Here is a 21,825-nt window from a genome sequence, read left to right as displayed (position 1 = left end):
TGTGGCAACTGGATCTCAGGGGTCTGGTGACTACTCAGGTATGGCTTGCTCTGATGCTTCATGGAGTCAGGAGGACCCACCCAGCAAATAGATCAGTCTGGGAAGGTTGATGCCTCCTTCCCCACCATGCAACTCTGTTACACCCAATCACTGGTATCCCAGCAGGGCTGTGACCCAGTTGCCTGTAGTGAACAGATACTCCAGGGTTTTGCACCTGCCTGAATCAAAAGGAAATCTATTTCTGCTCAGCCAGGCTGCTGCGCTCTGCCTCTATCTGGCAGGGGGAAGTGAGGCCTGACAACCTCTGGCACTTGACGGAGGCTGGCTTATGTTCAGTCAGTTTCAGCCCAACCCCTGAATGATGTTACTGACAGAACAGAACAGAACAACTATGCGGGAATTTGTTTCTGTCCCTGCTAAATTCCCCTGCAGAAGAGAAGCTGTTTTGAGTTCCTAGAGCCTGCGCCTCAGGCCCTGTGTTTGCTTCTGCAGATTTGCATTTGGTAACCTGTCAGTTCTAGCCTCCTGTCTTCCTTTGTCTATAGGCTGACAATCCCCTGAGGGTTGGGTGCGTCTTAGGCTCAGTAAAGCGGTTATTTGGTTCAGCCCTGCCCTGGGAACTTCCGGGCTCTGCGCGTGCATTTCTTGTTCCCACACTCCACCTAGTCTGGTATTGCCTCAGGCAAATCCTTTACTCACGGGGCCTGTGTTTCCATCCCAGATCTGTTCCCTGGTTGTTGCTAGCTGAGTAGATGCCCATCCTCCTCTGTTTGCCCAGGGAGACAGGGGATGTGGCTTCAGAATATCCAGGAATGAGCCTTATTGTTGCCTAAAGATGGCTGCTGCTCTGCTCCTCGGGGCACTGCCGCTCCAGTGTGGTTCCCTCTTAGCCAACTGTCCTTTTCTCACTCCTGTTCGGCAGAGTCAGCACTGAGCAGGTGCAGTTTAGGCCCTGTCCACACCCCTGGAGAAATCACTCAAGAATCTGGACTCCTTGGAGATAGGCCTGCAGACCTCAGAGTGAGAGTGGAGGGGAGTCCTGGGAGCTCAGAGTTACAGGTAGCGAATATATACAGTTTTACACAGTTTTATGCCTGGCAGGAGAATACCATGGCACCCTAGTAGGGGAGGTGGATTCAGTTTTTAGAGGGTCTCTTCGTGGAGTGTAGTGGGAGGACCTTTGAACTCTGCTCATTTATTTGTGGGGCACTTCGAGCCGTTCTCATGAGGGAAGGGTCTCCTGTCCACTTGGTGATGGATTTTGTACCTTTTGTTTGTATCTTTTGGGTCACAGCTCGCCTCAGCGGGGTTGATGTGCATTCATCAGTCTTCTGTCTTGGTGCAGCTCTAATCCACCAGGTTACTTGCTAAATTTTTGTCCTTTAACTCTCCTTCTGGACGGGAGCCTCTGTGGTAAGCTGGCTTCAGTCAGCTATCTTCTCTCTGCCTCCCGACTGTCTATTTTCAATCTCCCTTTTAGTGCAGTTTCACTACAGGGTGTCCCCCTCAATTTTTTTTTTTTTTTGAGACAGAGTCTCACTTTATCACCCTAGGTAGAGTAATGTGCCATCACAGCTCACAGCAACCTCCAACTCCTGGGCTTAGGAGATCTTGCCTCAGTCTCCCAAGTAGCTGGGACTACAGGCACCAGCCAGAGCACCTGGCTATTTTTGTTGTTGTTGTTCTTGTTGCAGTTTGGCTGCAGCTGGCTTTGAACCCACCACCCTCGGCATATGGGGCCAGCACTCCACCTACTGAGCCACAGGCACCTCCCACACCAAAAATTACCCTAAAGTCATCATAGGTAGGGAAAGGGGAAATTGTAGCTAAATTTACCTTTATTTAAAAAATATTTATTATGAAAGTATACAAAACATTTACAAAGCATTCTCTATGTGTTGGCTACCTCTTTGTAAAATTTTCTAATGAATTTTCCATATTTATAGAGACATTGGTGTGACTTTGGGGACAATCTGTAGATTTCTTCAAAAATACATTTATAGGGCAACAATCAACCCTCTTTCTCATATAATGATCCTGATATCTTTAGACCTACAACTGATACAGAGATTATCAGTCCCAGAAACATATTCTGAATTACAGATGTGCGTTAATATACCTGAGGATTTCCATTTTTCCATTTTTCTTCTTTCTGAATTCCTTTGGATGTACACAGGGCACTAGCTTGCTCCCCAGTTCTCCAAGACCCAAGTTTGTAGTTCCAAATTCTAAATACAGTTCCCTAGTCAGACACTGCTACCTTCTCTAGTCCTAGGAAACTTTGAAGGTCCAGCAGACAATGCCGTGTTTCAAGATTATGATTGGTGTTCTTAACTTAGACCAGCATTGTTTGTGTTGTTAAAAAGGTGTTGAGTAGAAGGAACTCTGCTGTGTTCTCTAGCTCAGTGCTGGTGTAGTCTGGGACAAGTAACACCAACAATAGGGGGAATTGTTGAAGAAGCCATTTCATAGACTCACTCAAAAAGTGCAAAATTTTATTCAAATTCAAGTTTGATTACTCACTTCTCAAAAGCCAAACTCAGCATACCAGAGTTGGTAAGCTGGTAGAAATAAAAGCAGTTTATTCAAGAGCAACATGAGGGCTTGGTGCCTGTCGGTCAGTGGTTAGTGCTCTGGCCACATGGTCTGGGGTTGGTGGGTTCGAAGTGTCCCAGGCCTGCTAAACAAAACAAAATAAAATACTAGGGGATTATGGTGGGAACCTGTTTTTCTAGCTACTAGGGTGGCTGAGGGAAGAGAATTGCTTGAACCCAAGAGTTTGAGGTTTCTGTGAGCTCTGATGCCACCGGACTCTATGGAGGGTGACATAATGAGACTGTCTCAAAAAAAAAAAAAAAAAAAAGAGCAACATGAGGAGATGGCAGAATATATGTTGCCTTTGTGCTTATTTTGAATGGAAATAAGTGGATCCCCATTTTACTCGGTGTGGGTGATATTTGGTCATCGTACATTAGCAAAGCAGGGGAGTATGTACCATTAAGTTTCAGTCCAGAAGCCCCCTCAGTGCTGTTTAAAATAAGGTGACACACATGCAGTTTACAGAAGATGTCATGAATGGCCTAAAGTAACTCAAGGTTCTCAAAATCAGAATTATTAGAAAAGCCTTGCTTTCTAGGATGCTAAGGAGAGTTTTTAAAGATAGCATTACAGATTAGAATTTAGGGCAGATATCTGTACCTTCAGCGTTTTTGTTTTTTTTTTCTTTTTTTTGAGACAGAGTCTCAACCTCTCACCCTGGGTAGTGTGCCTTGGTGTCACAGCTCACAGCAAACTCTAACTCTTGGGCTTAAGCGATTCTCTTGACTCACTCTCCCAAGTAGCTGAAACTGCAGGTGCCTGCACAATCCCTGGCTATTTTTTGGTTGTACTTGTCATTGTTTAGCAGGCCTGGGCTAGATTTGAACCCAACAGTCCTGTGTATGTGGCTGGCGCCCTTGCCGTTTAGCTATAGGCACTAAGCCTGTACTTTCAACTTTAAAAAACATTTTTTTAACTGTTTTTTATCAGAATATGATTAAATACTTTGGGGAGAGTATCAACTCATATGCACCTTCAGAGATTCTCTTTTTATACCTTGTTTGGAAAATAAAGGCTCTAATGGTTGTTTACTGGGTCACAATTCAACTGGGATAAATCTAGTCTCACGTGTGATAAAATATTATCATGGGACAGAAATATTGGCATCCCTGTTGAGCTTTTTGGAAATTCAAAAATGAAGCTTCACCCAATATCTACTGAGTAAAAAACTGCATTTAAGGCTTGCACCCATAGCACAGTGGTTACTCTCCAGCCACATGTACTAAGTCTGCCTTGTTCCAGCCTGGCCCAGGCCAGCTAAACAACAGTGACAACCGCAAGAAGAAAATAGCTGGGCAGTGTGGTGGGTGCCTAGAGTCCCAGCTACTTGGGAAGTTGAGGCAAGAGAATCACTGAAGCCCAAGAGGTGTGAGCTGTGACACCATTGCATTCTACCAAGGGTGATATAGGGAGACTATGTCTCAAAAAAAAAAACAAAAACACAAAAAACTTCATTTGAGAAGATCTCCAGTTCATGCCTGCACACGTTAAAATCTTAGGATTTCTATTTACCTCACCATGATATTTTCACGTAATAAATAATGCACAGGTCATAGTGTATGATGTAAGAAGGTGCAAGAATTTACATGCCTGTATTGGTGGCCTGATTTTTGCATTGTAAAGACAAAAAGCACATTATCTACACTGTTGTTGTAGATGTTATCCCATCCTCTTTCCTCAGTTTTAGAGAGCACATGAGGGACTATCTCTGTGCTGTACTTACTACATAATACCAGTCAGTCATGTAAGTCAAAAGAAGTTTTCACCCACTCATTTATGTAAAAATGAAATTAAATCTTCCCGTGGTGTCATGATAAATATTTATTTATTTATATTTTTCAGGAACTGTTGACATTCAGAGATGTGTCTATAGAATTTTCTATGGAGGAGTGGGACTGCCTGGATTCTGCTCAGCAGAATTTGTATCGTGATGTCATGTTAGAGACCTACAGACACCTGGTCTTCCTTGGTGAGGATAACTTACATGCACATTTCTTAACTGTACACTAAGCATTTCATATTGTTTCTCTGAAGGTGGGTTCTGTGGAGATTCTTCTTTGACTGCATTAGTTTCAGATTGTTGTTTCTAAGGAAAACATAAGTTCTTGGTATAGAAAAGAAAATATTTCAGATGTTATCTTGGCATTATATCCTTCCCTACATTGATGGTAATTTCAAAAATGTAGAGGCTTAGAAGTGTTGCCCATACCTTTAAGACTAGTTTCTAGTACCAATTTTTATTTCCATAGCGCTGGATAGTGGAGCATTTTTAATGCTTTTAAAATATTCTAAAGTTTCTGTGAGAAACCTCTATTTTTAGATTTTTCTTTTAGGATCTCTAAAATGTTGTGTTCTGTACTCTATGAAGGTACTAGATTGTTAACTGGTGAAGACTGACAAATATCATGTTATCTTTTTTTTTCTAATGAAACAGGGCTTGCTGTCTCTAAGCCAGAGCTCATCACCTGTCTGGAACAAAGGAAAGAACCCTGGAAGGTGAAGACTCAGCAGACATTAGTCAAGCACCCAGGTAGGTTGGAGTGAATGAAGCAGAGAACACTGGTCAGAGGTCCAAAGTTGAAGGAGGAGACCAAACAATGCAATGTGATTAGGGAAGCTTAGCTTTATTGGAAATGATTTCTGGAAGTATGGGTTTCTTTCTCTTGTTACATAAAGGCACCTCTGTTCTTGTTTTCATTTCTTATGTTCATTTTCTCATTAAGACAAAGGCTCACTGTGTTGCCATCAGACCAGTGTGCCGTGGAATCAGCATAGATAAGAGCAATTTTAACCATCTTGGTTCAAGTGATTTTTCAGTCTCAGCCTCTCAAGTAGCTGGGAGTACAGGTTTCTACACAAGGCCTGGCTAATATTTTTACTGTTTTTTTAGTAGGATCAGAGTCTTGCTCTTGCTCAGTCTTGTCTCAAACTCACAAACTCAAACAATCCTCTCACCTTGGCCTTGTTTGTACCCTCATATTAATCTGAAATCTTAAAAAAGAGAAAAAAAACCCAAAAAACTAGGGTCTAAAATTAAAAATAACCACATGGCTGTTTCTTCCTTTGCTTTTGCCATGATTTATTTCTTATATTTGGAATCAATCATGTTATAAATACTTGTTTATATAATACAAGATATGTAATATACCTAAATGAGGTTTGTGAGTATATGTAATAGATAGTGAGGATTCTTTGTAAAGGGGCCTATTCTATAACTACTACATTTTTTTCTTGGCTGTTTAGGCCACAAGTGTATATTGTCTGATATAATTACAGCTACTTCACCTACTTAGAGTTACTATTTGCTTGGCATACAGATTTTTTGTCTTTTTAACTTTTAGCTTATTTGTATCCATAAAGCTAAAAGGAGTTTTCTTTAGACCTAATATTGTAGAAACTTATTTATTGTAAGTCTATTCAGCCATATCATCTTTTTAGATTATTGAGTTAATTACATTAAAAGTTACTATTACTTTATTTGTTCTAGATATTTTCTCCTCATTTCTTCTCTTGCTACCTTCATTTCTGTTTTATTGATTTTTGTAATTATTCTGATTGCTTTCTTTGTTTACTTCACATGAATTCTATAGATATTTTCTTTCTGAACACCTTGAAGAACGGAAATTATAAAAAGTTCTTGAAGATATAACAATATTATTAATATTATTCAGACTCATATCAAGCTAACTTTAATTGAACGCAAAAATTATAACTCTTTATATTCCTTATTTTGTTGTTCTATGGAGTTTTTGTTTTGTTTTTTTTTTGTCAGAGTCTCACTCTGTGGCCATGAGTAGAGTGCTGTGGTATTGTCATAGCCCACGGCAACCTCAAACTCTCAGATTAGAGATTGTCTTGCTTCAATCTCTTCAATAGCTGTGAGTACAGGCCCCTGCCACAATGCCTGGCTAGTTTTTTTGTTTTGTTTTGTTTTTTGAGACAGTCTCACTTTTCTCACCCTTATTAGAGTGCTATGGTGTTGCCCTGGTATTGTAGTGCACAGCAACATGCAACTCTTGGGCTGAAGCGATTCTCTTGCCTCAACTCTCTAGTAGCTGGAACTGCAGGTGCTTGCCACAGTGCCCAACTATTTTAGAGATGAGGTCTCTCTCTGGCTCAGGCTGGTGTGGAACCTGTGAGCTCAGGAAATCACAGGCCTTGACATCCCAACTGCTAGGATTACAGGCATGAGCCACCTTGCCCATCCTTTCTTTCAACTTACTGATGTCACCAATTTCATCTTGTTACATTGAACACTTCTACCATTAACAGATGTATCATGTTAAGATTATTTTTTATCTTTGAATTTTAAAGCATGATTTAAAAATCTTTCTGGGCTCAATGCCTGTAGCTCAGCAGCTAGGGCATTAGCCACATACACGTCGAGCTGGCAGGTTTGAATCCAGCCCCAACCTGCCAAACAACAATGACAACTACAACCAAAAGATAGCCTGGTGTTATGCTGGTAAGAAAATCCCTTAAGGCCAAGAGTTTGAGGTTTCTGTGAGCTGTGATGCCATGGCACTCTACCCAGAGTGACAGCTTAAGACTCTGTCTTAACAAAAACAAACAAAAAATAGGGCAGCACCTGTGGTTCAGTGGGTAGGGTGCTGGCCCCATATACCGAGGGTCGTTAGTTCAAACCTGGCCCCAGCCAAACCACAACAAAAAAATAGCCGGGCATTGTGGTGAGCGCCTGTAGTCCCAGCTACTTTGCAGGCTGAGGCAAAGAGAATTGCCTAAACCCAGGAGTTTGAGGTTGCTGTAAGCTGTGTGATGCCATGGCACTCTACCAAGGGTGAGTGAGACTTAGTCTCTACAAAAAACAAACAAACAAACAAACAAATATTTAAATAAATAAATAAAATAAAAGTGCTTTCTACCCTGTCATTATAATAACACAAAAGTTTACTTAAATGTACTTAGTTTTTGTTTTTTTTTTTTCAGATTTACTTATTGTTACCTAATTTATCATTGTTCTCAAGCGTAAGTTCAAAGAAAGGGGCTTCCTTTGAGATTTCTTCCTTGGCAGTTTTCAGCATTCATTTATCTTGATAAATGTTTATTTTTTTCTTTATCTTGAAGGAATGTTTTGCTGGATATAGTATATGTGTTTTAAAATTTTTGTCCTTTCAGCACTTAGACTATATCATCTAACTCTTTTTTGATGGGGAATGTGTGTGTCAAAAAAACCACTAGTAATCTTATAAGAACATTCTTAGAGATGACACATCTGTTTTCTTTCCTGGCTTTCAGGATACTCTTGTGTGGCTTTCAAATCTTTGATCTTCATGTGTCTTTTTATGGGTTTCTTTGTGTTTCTCCTAGCTGAAGTGTGGTGAGCTTGACATTCTGTATTTTTTTTTGAAAATTTCTCAGTCTTTTCCACTATTTTCTTCAAGTTAGGAATATTTTTTTTAAAGCTTTTCTTTTTGTTGATATCTCACTTTTTATGATTTTACTTAGTTTTTTGTATCATTCCCATTTCATCCATTTACCATCATTAAGATAAAACTCTTAGATAATTTAGACACCTCTATTTTGTATGGTGTATTCTACATTGCTTATTTTGTTTCTTCAGGTTATGTCACTCTATTATTTTTTACATGTTCTAATCTTTCATTGATTTTTGAGGATCATAAAAGACAATTTTGTTTTCTTTTTTTCTTTTGAGACAGAGTCTTACTCTGTTACCCTCGGTAGAGTGCTGTGGCATCACAGCTCACAGCGACCTCAAACTCTTGGGTTTAAGGGATTCTCTCACCTCCGCCTCCAAGGTAGCTGGGACTACAGGTGCCCACAACAGTTCCCTGCTATTTTTTTTTAATTTATTGTTTGGGATTAATTGAGGGTGAGAGAAACTAGGTTACACTGATTGCATTTGTTAAGTAAAGACCCTCTCACAATTGTGTCTTGCCCCCAAAAGGTGTGGCGCACAACAAGACCACACCGCCTCGCTCCTTCCCTCTCTCTGCTCTTCCTTTCTCCACCCCTCCCTCCTTCTTTCTGTCTCTGCTCTCCCCTTCCCCTACCCCTACCGTGTCATTAATTGTCATTAATTCTCCTCTTATCAAAATTGAGTACATAGGATTCATGTTTCTCCATTCTTGTAATGCTTTACTAAGAATAATGTGCTCCATTTCCATCTGGGTTAATACAAAGGATGTAAAGTCTCCATCTTTTTTAATGGCTGAATAATATTCTATAGTGTACATATACCACAGCTTGTTAATCCATTCTTGGGTTAGTGAGCATTTAGGGTGTTTCCATATTTTGTGCCTGGCTATTTTTTGTTCTAGTTGTCATTGGTGTTTAGCTGGCCCAGTCTGTGTTCAAACCCACCACCCTCCCTGTGTGTGGCTGACACTGTAACCACTGTGCTATGGGCACCAAGCCACATAAGGCACCTTTCACAAAATCCATGATGTGACTTTACCTTACAGGACTCTGACACAAATTATACTAAAGACTTGAGGCAGTTCAGTATACATTCTGAAAGTGTGTTGCCTGTGGAATTGTGTGGCTATTTTCCAGCTGAAGCATTTTCCCCACATTTCCTAAGAGCTTGTAATCAGTTGCTAGACCTGAATCTGTCTGTTGTACTGGAGTTACTCTGGTGCTGTAACAATATTTGACCTTCGGTTTCAGCTCCCCCAGTCAGTTTTATAAAAACTACACCATTCTTGGGCAATGCCTATGGCTCAAAGAAGTAGGACACCTGCCCCATATGCCAGAGGTGGTGGCATCAAACCCAGCCCTAGCCATAATCTAAAACAACACCAACAAAAGAACAAACAAATAACAGCAACAACTAAAAAAAAACCCCAAAACTGCACCATTCCCTTCATCACTCTCCCTCTTGGGAGACATAATCTATCTTTAGAAAAGCCCTGAAAAGCCAGTAGAGTTAATGAAGGTCTCTATTTGGGGGAGAGAGGGAGTTTACTTTCATATGGACAATGCTGTTTTCAGATGGGTGTATACCAGTGGTGTATAAGAAGAACAAACTTTTCTTCCCATATTTTGCACCTTTTATCATGATCATTTTTTTCTTATTTGATTTTATATAGTTAAATGTTTTTGAGACAGAGTGTCTTTTACCACAGATAGAGTCCTGTGGTATTACAGTTAACAGCAACCCCAACCTCCTGGGCTCAATAGATACTTTTGCCTCAGCTTCGTGAGTTGCTGGGCCTGCAGGTGTCTGCCACTTGCCTCACTAATTTTTTCTATTTTTGATATAAACAGGGTTTCACTTTGGCTCAGACTGCTCTCAAATACCTATGTTGAAGCAATCCACACTCTCATTCTCCCAGAGTGCTAGGTTTACAAACATAAACCACTGCACCCGGCCTCTATATGCCTCTTCACATTGTGCTCACATGATGGGCTAAAAGTTCTCACTTTGTTTTTATAATTGCTAAAATGCAGTATATATTTCTTACTTATATGTATCTCAAAAATTATTATGGCATTTGTACTGTTCTATGCCATCTTATTACTGTGCAGGGCATAATTTTACAGACAAAATTTGTAATGTATATTTATTCAATTGTGATAAAACTCAATGGCATAATTTTGTATTTTTAATTTTCTTTCAGTTATATTTAATCATTCTACCCAGACCAATTTGCAAGTGCTCGGCATGAATATGTTATTACCAGAGATAATCCTGAGAAGATACGAAAAAGATACCCCTGAAAATTTAAACTCAATAAAAGACTGGGATAGGCTGTGTGAGTATAATCAGCAGAAAGTATGTTACAATGGACTAAATGAAAGTTTAACAGCTACGCATGGTAAAATCTACCAATGTAGTAAATGTTTTAAAGTTGTCAGAAAATTATCAAATGTAAATAGACATAAGATGATATGTACTGGGGAAATAACATTTGAGTGTAAAAAATATGGGAAAGCCTTAAATCTATGCTCAAACTTTGGTAAACATAAGATAACCCATTTTGTGGAAAAGCAGTGTAAATGTAAAAAATGTTGCAAAGTTTTTCCATCTTACTCAAGACTGTCTAAGCACAGGGGACTTCATACTGCAGAGACAATCTCCCATTGTGGCAAGTGTCTTAGCCATAGCTCAAAATATTCTAACTATAAGACAATTTATAATGTAGAGAAACCCTACACATGTAAAGAATGTGGCAAAGCCTTCAACAATTACTCAAACCTTTCTGTACATGAAAGAATTCATTCTGGGGAGAAACCCAACAAATGTGAAGAATGTGGACAACCCTTTCACCAATACTCAAACCTTTCTTTACATAAAAGAATTTATTCTGCAGAGAAATCCTTCAAATGTAATGAATGTGGCAAATCCTTTAACCAGTCCTCACATTTTTCTGCACAGCAAACATTTAATTCTGTGGAGAAACCCTACAAATGTCAAAAATGTGGCAAAGACTTTAACAAGTACTCAACCTTTTCCGTACATCAAAGATTTCATACCAGAGAGAAACCCTACAAATCTGAAGAATGTGACAAAACCTTTAAACAGTACTCACACCATACTGTACATCAAAGAATTCATTCTGGAGAGAAACCCTACCAATGTGAAGAATGTGACAAAGCCTTTAACTGGTACTCAACCCTTTCTGTACATAAAAAAATTAATTCTGGAGAGAAACCTTACAAATGTGAAGAATGTGGGAAAGCCTTTAACAATTCCTCAACCTTTTCTGTACATAAAAGAATTCATTCTGGAGAGAAACCCTACAAATGTGAAGAATGTGGAAAAGCCTTTAACCAGTACTCACATCTTTCTGTACATAAAAGAATTCATTCTGAAGAGAAACACTACAAATGTGAAGAATGTGGCAAAGCCTTTAAGGATTCCTCAACCCTTTCTGCACATAAAAGAATTCATTCTGGAGAGAAACCCTACAAATGTGAAGAATGTGGAAAAGCCTTTAACTGGTACTCAAACCTTTCTGTACATAAAAGAATTCATTCTGGAGAGAAACCCTACAAATGTGAAGAATGTGGAAAAGCCTTTAACCGGTACTCACGCCTTTCTGTACATAAAAGAATTCATTCTGGAGAGAAACCCTACAAATGTGAAGAATGTGGGAAAGCCTTTCATGATTCCTCAACCTTTTCTGTACATAAAAGAATTCATTCTGGAGAGAAACCTTACAAATGTGAAGAATGTGGAAAAGCCTTTAACCGGTACTCAAACCTTTCTGTACATAAAAGAATTCATTCTGGAGAGAAACCCTACAAATGTGAAGAATGTGGAAAAGCCTTTAACCGGTACTCACGCCTTTCTGGACATAAAAGAATTCATTCTGGAGAGAAACCCTACAAATGTGAAGAATGTGGGAAAGCCTTTCATGATTCCTCAACCTTTTCTGTACATAAAAGAATTCATTCTGGAGAGAAACCCTACAATTGTGAAGAATGTGGAAAAGCCTTTAACCAATACTCACATCTTTCTGTACATAAAAGAATTCATTCTGGAGAGAAACCCTACAAATGCGAAGAATGTGGCAAAGCCTTTAACTGGTATTCATACCTTTCTGTGCATAAAAGAATTCATTCTGGAGAGAAACCCTACAAATGTGAAGAATGTGGGAAAGCCTTTAAGGATTCCTCAACCCTTTCTCTGCATAAAAGAATTCATTCTGGAGAGAAACCCTACAAATGTGAAGAATGTGGACAAGCCTTTAAATGGTACTCAACATTTTCTGTACATAAAAGAATTCATTCTGGAGAGAAACCCTACAAATGTGAAGAATGTGGAAAAGCCTTTAAGGAGTCCTCATCCCTTTCTGTACATAAAAGAATTCATTCTGGAGAGAAACCCTACAAATGTGAAGAATGTGGGAAAGCCTTTAACAATTCCTCAACATTTTCTGTACATAAAAGAATTCATTCTGGAGAGAAACCCTACAAATGTGAAGAATGTGGAAAAGCCTTTAATTATTCCTCAACACTTTCTGTACATAAAAGAATTCATTCTGGAGAGAAACCTTACAAATGTGAAGAATGTGGAAAAGCCTTTAACTGCTACTCAACCCTTTCTTTACATAAAAGAATTCATTCAGGAGAGAAACCCTACAAATGTGAAGAATGCGGGAAAGCCTTTAACCGGTACTCAACCCTTTCTGTACATAAAAGAATTCATTCTGGAGAGAAACCCTACAAATGTGAAGAATGTGGAAAAGCCTTTAACCGGTACTCAAACCTTTCTGTACATAAAAGAATTCATTCTGGAGAGAAACCCTACAAATGTGAAGAATGTGGCAAAGCCTTTAATGGGTGCTCAACCCTTTCTGTACATAAAAGAATTCATTCTGGAGAGAAGCCCTACAAATGTGAAGAATGTGGCAAAGCCTTTAACTGGTACTCAACCCTTTCTGTACATAAAAGAATTCATTCTGGAGAGAAACCCTACAAATGTGAAGAATGTGGAAAAGCCTTTAACCGGTACTCAAACCTTTCTGTACATAAAAGAATTCATTCTGAAGAGAAACCCTACAAATGTGAAGAATGTGGCAAAGCCTTTAATAATTCCTCAACACTTTCTGTACATAAAAGAATTCATTCTGGAGAGAAACCTTACAAATGTGAAGAATGTGGAAAAGCCTTTAACCAGTACTCAAACCTTTCTGTACATAAAAGAATTCATTCTGGAGAGAAACCCTACAAATGTGAAGAATGTGGAAAAGCCTTTAACCAGTACTCAACCCTTTCTGTACATAAAAGAATTCATTCTGGGGAGAAACCTTACAAATGTGAAGAATGTGGAAAAGCCTTTAACTGGTACTCAAACCTTTCTGTACATAAAAGAATTCATTCTGGAGAGAAACCCTACAAATGTGAAGAATGTGGAAAAGCCTTTAACCAGTACTCAACCCTTTCTGTACATAAAAGAATTCATTCTGGGGAGAAATCTTACAAATGTGAAGAATGTGGAAAAGCCTTTAACTGGTACTCAAACCTTTCTGTACATAAAAGAATTCATTCTGGAGAGAAACCCTACAAATGTGAAGAATGTGGGAAAGCCTTTAACCAGTACTCAACCCTTTCTGTACATAAAAGAATTCATTCTGGGGAGAAACCTTACAAATGTTAAGAATATGGAAAAGCCTTTAACGATTCCTCAACCATTTCTGTACATAAAAAAATTCATTCTGGAGAGAAACCCTACAAATGTGAAGAATGTGGCAAAGCCTTTAATGGGTGCTCAACCCTTTCTGTACATAAAAGAATTCATTCTGGAGAGAAGCCCTACAAATGTGAAGAATGTGGCAAAGCCTTTAACTGGTACTCAACCCTTTCTGTACATAAAAGAGTTCATTCTGGAGAGAAACCCTACAAATGTGAAGAATGTGGCAAAGCCTTTAATAATTCCTCAACACTTTCTGTACATAAAAGAATTCATTCTGAAGAGAAACCCTACAAATGTGAAGAATGTGGCAAAGCCTTTAATAATTCCTCAACACTTTCGGTACATAAAAGAATTCATTCTGGAGAGAAACCCTACAAATGTGAAGAATGTGGCAAAGCCTTTAACCGGTACTCAACCCTTTATGTACATGAAAGAATTCATTCTGGAGAGAGACGTTACAAATATAAATAGTGTGGCAAACCCTTTAACTCAGGAATAAACCAGCCTGTATATTAAAAAAAAAAGGAGTTAGCATGGAAACTCTAGAAATATGAAGAATATGGCAGTGACTTACTTGGTGTTCATAACTTACTAAGCTTATAAGAATTTACACTGGAAAGAAATCCTACAACAGTGAATGGTGTGGCAATACACTTAACCATAGTTCAAACTTTACTACACGTAAGAAAATTTATATTGGAGACAAATCTTACAAATGAGAATAAATGACTAAGGTTTTAACTGATTCTTGGCCCTTAGTAAAAATAAGAGAAATTATGTTGGAAAAAAATCACAATATGAAGGTGTGTGGAAGTTTTATGCCAGTAATTATAGTTTTCTGTACATAGTAGAATTCATGTTGAACAGAAAGGCTATGAATGTGAAGAATGTGACAAGTGTTTAACTTGTGCTCAAACCATTCTCTATATGAAATTTATGACAGAAAACCCCTACAACTGTGAAGACAGTGTCGAATATTATAACCAGTATTCACACATTTCAGTACATACCAGAATTCATAGAGATATTCTACATATGTGAGGAATATGACAATGTCTTTAAATACTTCTCATACTTTTCTAATTATAATTCATACAGAAGAAATATTCTACAAATGTCAATGATGTCTTAAAGTTGTGTTTATCCTGTTCAGTAGGGCTAAGGAGACAGGGGCAGATGATTCTAGGGCATCCCTTGTCCATAATAAGAAGGAACAAAGTTTCCAGAGGGGGCTGCCAAGAAAGAAATGCATTTCAGGAAGCCTTTAAAAAACTAAACTGATGTTTGCTTTACAAAACTGACTCTCAGAAGTAAGAGGTCCCAGTGTGGAGCTATGGCCAAGGCCACAAAAAGGGGTTTTACAGCATCCATACAAGTAAGGTGACAGTAACCTCTGGGGACCCACTTTCATAAACACAGTAAAATTTTCACCACTTTTATCACAGTTTACAAATACTATGAGAATTTCTGGAAATTGGTTTACAAGGATAAAAATGGAAGGACTCTCCACTGAGGAACTTTTCCCCCTTTCCAGTAAAAATAGTAAATATATTACCCTCTTCCCTCCACCACTTAACATAAATTTGGAAAATTATTATAAAGGGGAAAAATCTCACTAACCCAAGGTATTCTCCACTTGATAAGGTAGATGTCTTCCTTCTCTGGAGTGTACTGTGCTTCAATAAACTTTGACCTTTGCTCACTTGTACCTACTTGTTCTGCTCATTTGTTCCACTGTCTTGGTAACAGTAACTATGCTTTGTCACCTGGAACCAAAAACCAGGGAACGCACACTTGATATCTGTTCCCTATATGTGACATTTTAGTGACAAAATCTTGGAGGATAGTGTACATTTTCAGCAAGGTAAGGTAATGGAACTGTAGACATTCTGAGTTCACGCTGCCTGATGCACAGTACTTACTACACTTAACAGCTCTCATTCTCTTTGCTTTCCAGGTAATGTAGCTCCTTAACTACCGCTGCTCCATTTTTTTCTTTTTTTGTTTTTGTTTTTTTTCATCTCCACAATGCATATCACCCCCCTGTTGGGCCTAATATTCAAAAGCATACAAAGGGACCTCTTGTTCCACAAGCAGAACATAAAGCAGATTTTTACGGTCTTCAGAAGGAGAATTGGGATGAAGAGACAGCAAGAGAAAGCCAGGCAAACATCAGTCCCAAAGAGCAGTAGGAAGCTTTTGAAATGTTTGCTGCCACTAGGGAAGAAGGTTGTCAGGAACAGAGTTACTCTAGGTTCAGGCAAGAAACCACCAGGCCAGAGCCCTTTCCGCACCATGACTATGGGTTCCTGGAGTCAGGAATGGCTCAGGAAGCAGCAATTGCTGGGATTATCCCCTCACTGCTAGAGAGATGCCCTGGAAGTGACATTTTACTCTCATGGAGATGGGGGATCAAACTTGTCTTGTAGACTCTGAAATCCCTGAACCAGCTCTGACTCTCTGGAACTCTTTTAGTTTGGTGGACACGCTCCAGCTTCAGAACAAGGTCCACTTTCCGATGCTGGGAAGGCAGGTTGTTGGGTAGTTGTCTCTGTCACAGTAAACAAACTAATGTTCATAGCATTAGAGCCACCCCTCTGCTCTTCCCAAATATTCAGGGCCTCTGTTTCCCTCTCTTATATCTTTCTTAAAAATGGAAGGTAAAATACAATCCTACAGCCCCTCTGCTCCCTGGTTGATGATGCCTTGTTTCCTTTTTTTAATGTTTTCCAGCTGGTCTACCCCATTGTTTGATGAAGTCTGAACTTTAAGCTAGAGACCTAAATCCTGTAAAACCACCCTCCCAGGCCTTTAAATAGAAAAGACTTAACTGGGATCACAAATCCATTCAAAATAGGAAAAAAACTTAAAGCAAAAAGGAACCAGTATGTGGGAGAGACATGTGAAGAAACTCATGAATATGAAGAAACATGGGTGGGAAGTAGCACTAAAAGAAAATAGAATGATTTCCTAATAACAGAATTGAAACCTAATAACAATATTTCTCCTAAAATAAGTGATGATTTAAGAAGAAAATATTCTTTTTTTTTTTTTTTGAGACAGAATCTCAAGTCACAGCTTAGTGCTGTGATGACACTGCTCACGGCAACCTCAAATTCTTGGGCTTAGGAGATTCTCTTGCCTCAGCCTCACAAGTAGCTAGGACTAAGGTGCTCACCACAACACCCAGATTTTTTTTGGTTATAATTGTTTGGTGGGCCCGGGTTAGATTCGAACCTACCAGCTCCAGTGTATGTGGCTGGTGCCTTAGCTGCTTGACCTACAGGTGCTGACCCAAGAAGAAAATATTCTGACAAACATAGAGCTTCAGCATGTCGAAAATGGTCTATGTAAGGGATAACATATGTAAAGGTAAATTTATGAAAAATTTTGTATGTGAACAGGGTGGCCTAACTGAAAAGGGAATTGCCAAGTAAGTGTTAGTTTTGTTTTGAGAATTTGTTTAAAACCTCATCAGATTGCTGTGTTTTTGCTGAAAGTGACAAACATCAATTATTCAGCGCCAATCTGCCACAATAGTGTTAAATCTGCTGCTCTGTATTTTCTTCTGCCTGCCTGAAGCTGTATTTCCTTAGTTATGGGTTTTGAGATCACTACTCAAGGTTATGAGTTACTCCTTTGAAAATGAAGCAAAGAAAATCAGGAGCCAACTTTATCCTTTAAAACACTAGCCTCTTTTTCTTACTGCCTGACATTTTCACTGCTTTCTCTGTGTCGTTAATTCCCTCCACACTCCTGGATTTTTGTTGCTAAGATAAGATGACAGACTATGTATGTATAACTGCTGCCACCCTTGAACAATATATTTTTTCTTTCACAAGAAATGGCCAAACTGGACGATTTCCGGTTGTGGTACAAACTGGGGACTACCTGCTCTTCTTGCTGTCCTTTTTGAGTTGTGACTTTCTCAATCAAGTAAAGTGTTTCAAATGGATTTTTCCCCTGCTGCATCAATGGTGTCTCTTTTATAAACCTGTGGTCTTGATCTGCTCTTGGCTTAAAGCTCTAGTTAGCATCCCCTTTAAGTGGAGGCAAAGGTCTGTGTTAAACCTCCTCATGGACTCCCTGAAAAGGAGTACACCCCAGATTCCTCTCAGGCTGAATCAATGGGCAGCTCTTTCACTGTGGTCAGTAGTAAAACTCAGGGAAAACAGGGAGGTCGTGTGACCAAGAGGACTTGGTAAGGCAATGGCTAAAAAGAGGTACCCAGGCAGAGGTAAATCTGAAAGTTGGGAATTGAGGGTAGAAAGTGGGTGCATGCTTGTTAAGAGATGCCACCTGCCAGTGGAATCTGACCTTGAGACTCTGAGTAAATGCAGATCTCAGCCCACCTGGCAACCTGAGATGGTCACAACTTTGTCCACAGGTAATACTTGGTCCATGACAATGATGTCTTTACGTGCAACCAACTATTTGGTACAATGTCTCTAGGGATGCCCAGCGCAAAGGGTAGTCTACCCTCTCCTTACCTATGGAAAGCTGTGGGCCAAGGCTTTCTAATAAATACTGGGGCTACGTATTCATTGCTGAATACCCTGCTTCCCCGAAAATAAGACAGTGTTTTATAATAATTTTTGCTCCCAAAGATGTGCTAGCTCTTATTTTCAGGGAATGTCTTATTTTTCCATGAAGAAGAATACGGTACACAATTTTTGTTCGCCATGCACGTCCCATCTGCTCTGATCCTCCTGTTCTTCTACCCGCATCTGTGGAAGTCTCCTCCTCCCTACCGCCCCTCGCTCACCCCTCACTCTGACCTCCGCTTTGCCTCCTCACAGCAGTGACGTCAGGACTCGGCCTAACATCTCTGGTTGCTAGACGCCAATTGGGGCGGCCCTAATTTACCCGTTTATGGTAAATTAATTTTCATTCTGAGACAGAGCCTAGAGGGGCCTTATTTTTGGGAGGATGCCTTATATTTCACCCAAAAGAAAACCTGTGAGTAGGTCTTATTTTCAGAGGATGTTTTATTATCGGGGAAACGCGGTACTTCACTCTCCTCTTTGACTAAACAATCTGGTTCTGTAGCCAGAGTGACAGGACAGCTGGAACACAAATTCTTTCTTAAACCTCTTACATGCTAGATTGGAGAAAAATAGTTGACTCATCAGTTCCTTTCAATGCCTGATTTACTTATCTATTGTTGGGGAGAGAATTATTGTCTAAATTAAATACTCGTGATTACTAACTCTAGAAAACAATAGCCTTCTCATGAAGGTACTCCATGAACACACCTGGTAGGTGTGACTCTAGTGTCTAGAAAATGAGGACAAATGGCCAGAAGAAATCACAATCCGGGTAAATTTTTCTCTCTGGGAAGAGCTTCACCATGGGAAACCTCAGGACCACAGCAGTAGATATTCACTTAATACCAAAAATGTTCTCACCCTCTGAAACAGGAAGCATTAGTAGACATAGCCCCTTTGATTGACAAATTTATGAGATACGGCTTTCACAAGTTGGTGCTGTAAAATAACATGCTACAAATACAGATGAAAGGCAATCTGTTACCCAAATAGCAAATGGTAACAACACTTTTCAATCTTTTTTTTTGCTTAAAGTTAATGTCTTTAATTTATAATGTGCCTTATATACATTGTTTTGAAATTATTTTGTAAATTATTATATTATAACTAAGCTAGTCATACAGTACCTCAAAGACAGACACAACATCTTAATTACTATATATTTCTAAACTGAGCTGTCCAAAAAACCTTTCATTTGCACAGCCTATGGGGCCAAAAATTATGTTTTGTTCCCAAAGCTTTCTTGGAAAATAAAAAAAGTAGAAATGCATAATTCTAAAACATCAATTAACACGTTCAGAAAATACCATTTAATTTTCTACTCATACAGTCAAAAACAGAAACTTTCTTAAACGGTTGCCAGAATAGACAATTTTTACTAAAGGTTTACTGTTCAGTGCTGAAACTACTGTCTGTATAAGATTTGTAGGGCAAGCAGAGATTATTATATTTACATGAGCAAATTTCTAATATCTAATTCTGATTTCTAATATCTGATTAGGGTAAGTGGGTAGTCGTTAGAAAAAACTGAAGGTGATACTAATTAAAATATGTTTATAATAACTGTATAATATGTATGTTTTAGATATAATGAATACACCTAAGCATACACATATAAATGACTTTTCTAAATGAAAGTAGTAAACTAAATCTAAAATTTAAGTATAGGGTTATAGGTTAATTCATAATTTAATTATATAGTTATTGGTTAACTGATGACTCCATGGTGAACCTCACAGTCAAAGCATTCTTTTTTTTTTTTTTTTGGCCAGGGCTGGGTTTGAACCTGCCACTTCTGGCATATGGGACCGGCGCCCTACTCCTTGAGCCACAGGCGCCACCCAAGTCAAAGCATTAAAGCATTCTATAGTGGACAAACTCTTATTTGACAATGTGAGTGTTGCTTTCTTGGCATTGTTGTTGTTATTATTGCTTGATATTTTGATGCAGCAATCGTCTGATTTCTTTTCTGAATGTATTTATCCTCGTTCATTCTTTGCGAGGTTTTTGTTTCCGGTCTTTGTTTTGAACATCGTTATTGTTGTTGAATTGTAAGCCTTTTTCGTTTTGTGAAGGCAAAGGGTGGAACCTAAGAAACAGAAGTATATGTAAAAGGAAAAAAAAAAGTAAGTCACAGAAGACTAACTCATTCATTCAGCAAATATTTACTAGAGTTTTACCCTGAACAAGATTATTGCTGAGTATTTTGTGATCACAGTAAAAAATCAGTTTTGAACCCTATACTCTAAAATTGTATGATCTGATATAAAACATATGTTCAAAGTAAGCTTTTTAAAGTGATGTCATCTTTACTGGGCCAATATTTACATTAAAGCAATGATGGAAAATACAAAAAAGAAAATAAAATTTAATTATATATCTGTGTTACTTTGAAGACTCCTCAGTATTTTTTATTTTTATTAGTTCTCTAATTAACCTTCATGACAATATTCCAATTATGAAGACCTTGGGTTATTTCCTGAGGCTACAATCTTCTATTTGTAAAATTTTTCAAATCCATTTTCTAAGTATTAAAGTACTGAATCAAGGATTAAGTTTCAAGATATTTGTTTTCTTTGGTTCACAAAGATAAGTACAGACTATACACTTCATGACTTCGGTGCACAGTAAGAGTAAAGATGCAATAAAATATTTCTAGTAATAAACACTTTAATTTCGTGTGGTATACCACACAGGTTTAATTACAGGAATTATAATTTATGATATAACTTATGACTAAAAGACTCTGGCATATTCACCTGCTTCTCACTGCCATTCTTGTGTTATTTACAATCTGTTTAATGATGGTTCCATGCTACAGACGATTGGCCAGAACATCATGTTGCCTTATATCACTGCTTGTCTACCCACAGCCATCAGTGAGTCATGTGGCCACAGCTTCCTGGTCCAGGACCAAAAGATGAGAAAATAAGCACTGTCACTGCAAAGGTATGACTCAAAACTTTGCATCAGGAATATCCTTATCTTTGAAAAAACGAGGCTCTTCTGGACCAAGAGAAAATAAAGCTTCTCTGAATTCAAGTCTGAAAGGAAGTGTCCGAAGAAGGGAACGGAGATGACAGGATTCACCCTGATTTCTGATTCTGCTTAAATTGGTGAATTCTCTAGGAACAGGCAGCTCCAAACTGTAGTGTTTAATTTTTTCCCTTATCCATACTGATTATTTGGCACACTGGAATAATCCTCTCCAAATAAATCCCCAAACATTGTACAACTAAATACTACCTGATTAGAGCTCAGCCCCAGTCCCAGGCAGAACATGCAGTGGATGAACCGGCCCCAACTGGGTGCCGCCATGTTGGCGAGGATGTGTCTTCGAAATGTGATTTTCTTAATTTTTTTTCTAATTATAAAGAAATTTATTTGAGATCTGAGAATTACATTGGTGAACTTGCCACTGTGCACTTACAGTGGCAACACTGTACAAACCACTCAGCAAGTTTCCATAATCTTGGTATATCAGTGTTTCACAGTTGTATTCCATTGACTTGTGTTGGTATATTGCTGTGTTTTGTTTATTTTTATTATTCTGTGTTT

The 21,825-nt window shown here is 38.7% G+C and overlaps 1 pseudogene; it reads left to right on the top strand.

The window, feature by feature from the left end:
- Positions 1-14,195, top strand: part of LOC128572744 (zinc finger protein 208-like) — a 45,703-nt pseudogene extending 31,508 nt beyond the window's left edge.
- The last annotated feature ends 7,630 nt before the right edge of the window (positions 14,196-21,825 follow it).

Source organism: Nycticebus coucang, chromosome 20 (genome assembly GCF_027406575.1).
Source record: "Nycticebus coucang isolate mNycCou1 chromosome 20, mNycCou1.pri, whole genome shotgun sequence".
Classification (NCBI taxonomy): Eukaryota; Metazoa; Chordata; class Mammalia; order Primates; family Lorisidae; genus Nycticebus; species Nycticebus coucang.
Note: the sequence above shows the minus strand (reverse complement) of the source record. Positions and strands in the feature narration are given on the sequence as shown.